The sequence below is a fragment of the Pinus tabuliformis genome, chromosome 5_1, assembly GCF_031772625.1.
Source record: "Pinus tabuliformis cultivar Carrire ecotype Pingquan chromosome 5_1, CPIR1, whole genome shotgun sequence".
Lineage (NCBI taxonomy): Eukaryota > Viridiplantae > Streptophyta > Pinopsida > Pinales > Pinaceae > Pinus > Pinus tabuliformis.
The window spans coordinates 919,585,530-919,588,492 of record NC_142305.1 but is presented as its reverse complement, the minus strand read 5'-3'; the positions used below and the strand labels follow the sequence as shown (position 1 = coordinate 919,588,492).

Sequence of the window (2,963 nt, the reverse complement as noted above, 5' to 3'; positions counted from 1 at the left end):
TCCATCCTCTTCCTCTTCTTCTATAATTTCTTCTTCTCCAGCTTCTTCTTTTGTAGATCCATCCTTTTCTCCAAGTTCTAATTAGGCTTGTGCTTGTGTCTTAAGAAAAGTCTCTCTGTCTATGTCCACAAATTTTTGCCATGATACAAGTTTTCGAACAGTCTCCATAACATATATGATGATTGAGATCCTTGATGAGTCTGTGGACACTCTTCAATTGAAACCACCCTCGGCCTCTCCTCATGATTGTCACTATGATTTTCCAAAGTTTTACAAACCAATAATCCCAATCTCCTACAGGGGTAAAAGAGCAGGTTTATCCATACTAGTTAGAGGAAGGAAAAATTCAAACTCAACTCAAAAAAATTTCCATTTCCTTTCTTATCTTGCTTAACTCAAAAGAAACATTCACATTCAATTTATTTATTCTCAAACTTCTATTAGAATTTGTTACAGGATGCATTGTTGAAGGAATGAGAGGTTTCGCAAGTTTCTTGTCCATAGATGTCAGAGAAATACCCTTTTCTTAGATGTCCCTCTTCAAATATAGGGTTTTGGTGACAAAGTTGCTCAAAATCAGGCTTTTTACAACTCTCTGGACTTTCATGTAGCACATTGTCTTCTCCTATAGCAAATTTTTCCCTTCTCGTGGTAGCTTTGTTTCTCCTGTAGCAACTCTATTTTTTGGTGAGAGGCTTATTTGATGCCCTTATTTTTCTATCTTTTGAGATCTTGAGGGCTCTTTTTGGGTCTCTTCTTCTACTTTTTTTTCTCCTCCTTCTTCCTCCTATGTCTTTTCTCCTTCCTTTTCCTCTTCCACTTCCTCTTCTTTCCTACCTCCAACACTGGATTTTGGTGTCTGTTCTTGCTGTGTTGTGGTGAAGGCTTGTGTTTCACTGAATGCCTCTCTATCTAAGTCCACAAAGCTAGTCCAAAACACAGTATTCTTGAGGTGTCTTAAGGCATTTATGACAATGATATTGATGAGGCCATGATGGGAAATGTGATGCCTCCCTTCCCTCACTCTCTGGATCATTTCAATGATGGACTGAAGGAGGAAATGTGGAACAATGATCCTACTTGGAATTGGTAACTCTATTTACAACCTTAGCTCATAGAGAAGCTTAAATTTGTAGGCATTCACAATAATCAACCTCCCATCACATGATATGTACTTAAGGATGTTATAGGATACTCCATCCCAAGGGTAAGGAAAGCTCTCTCTTCTTAGTCCATTTTTGTCTTGAACAGGTTCCTCTTCAGGGAGGAAGATGTTTGTCTTGGTTGTGACATTTATTGTTATATCCGATTTTCCCATCGAATTCCTAAGGGTATGGTGGTCACTCTGCTGATGAGTTATGTGTTCAAATGGATGGCAAGTCCCCTTACAATAGTGGTAGCATTTTCTTCTCCCTGAGAATTGAGGGCCATGGAAAACTCATGGGTTACCTCATCATTGATAACAAATGCAGAAGACAGAAGTTTGGACAAACACACGGGAGCTCACAGGTGCAGATCACCAGGAGCTCCCTTTAGCAAATGCATTCGCTTTATCTTTTCATTAATCTTCAGAAATTAAATAGATACATAAGCAGAAATAGATTCCTAATTGATAGGAACTGAATGTCAAATAAAGAGGAAATCATAACTAAGTAACCTATTCTCCATTAATTTCTAACATCCCCCCTTAATGGAGAAAGGGATTTTTAAACACACCTAAAATTTCCCTAAACAAATCAAACTTCAGTCTTCCTAGTGGCTTAGTGAATTGTGGTTCCTGTGTGGGAAGATCAACAACAGTTGTAAGCCTATTAACAACCTCCATAGAGTGCAAGCTCATGTCCATATTGACAAATACTTTGAAGTAGTCTGCTATATGTACTGAATTCATCAACTTCAGAAGAACTTCAACAGCAATTACAGGATTGTTTTCAACCAATTCCGGGAGACAACGTGGAGACAATCCACAGTGATAAACAAGCTTTGGATCAACTTCAAGCTCCATGAGGACTCTCTGCTGTTGTGTAGGCACAAGTGCTCCTTTCTTTGGCTTCTTCTTCATAAGCTTTTGTGTTAGATTTTTTTTCGGATACTAGTCAATCTCTGTCCCTATTGCCCGCTCCAAAATGGGTTCATTATCATCAATCATGTGGTAAGTCTTTGTCAACACAGAATTCTTGAAAAATGGATTCGTGTCAAAGTAAAAATCAATCTTGAAACCCTTGGGGTTATCAATTCTGCACCACCTAATATCCTTCAGATACTTCAAAGCACCTTCATCACGGTCTGTTATCTGTACAGAAAGCACTTCGTTGGTCTTCATTGCAGTGAGCCAAAACTCGGGAACTCCTTTTTCTTCTTCTCTGTTCTCATCAGTTGAAGCATTATTCTCAGACTCATCCTTACTTTCAACATCATTGATACCATTTACAATTTCAAAACGCTTTGCATATAGTGGTTCATACAACTTCTGATATTTAGCTTCCAACGCTGCTCTTTCCTCAAAGAATTTTGCTTCAAGTTCATCATGCTTGCTCTGAATCTCTTGCAAAGCTGACCCTCTGTTTTTAACAACGGGTGAAAGAGAATCAAGAAAACCAGATTGCTGTCCAGCAAGATGTTGCAACTTATCCTTCAAAGCATTGACCAAACCAGCACGGTCCTCAGCACTTAAAGCTTTTACATTTGGCTCTTTCCTGTGAGAAGCCCGATCTGTGGAATCCCGAGTTGGAGATCTGACTGGCATCTAAACTCTTAAACGTCCAGGACGACCTTGTGATTGGATCTCCGGAATATGCCATCTTAATTCTTGACTATGCCGGTTCAAAGTAGCCTTTGGAGACACTTTCAATAAAGTAGGATCCTCTGGTAATGTCAAAATAAAAGCCACATCTTTAAGAGGTGAGGGTAAAAATGGATTGGCTACATACTGTATCATTATTGAAAGCAAGGTCCCACTTTGA

General features: G+C 39.0%; 1 pseudogene; it reads right to left on the bottom strand.

The window, feature by feature from the left end:
- Window positions 1–1,687: 1,687 nt before the first annotated feature.
- LOC149167797 (nucleosome assembly protein 1;1 pseudogene) lies at window positions 1,688–2,746 on the bottom strand (annotated as a pseudogene).
- Between the last annotated feature and the right edge of the window lie 217 nt (window positions 2,747–2,963).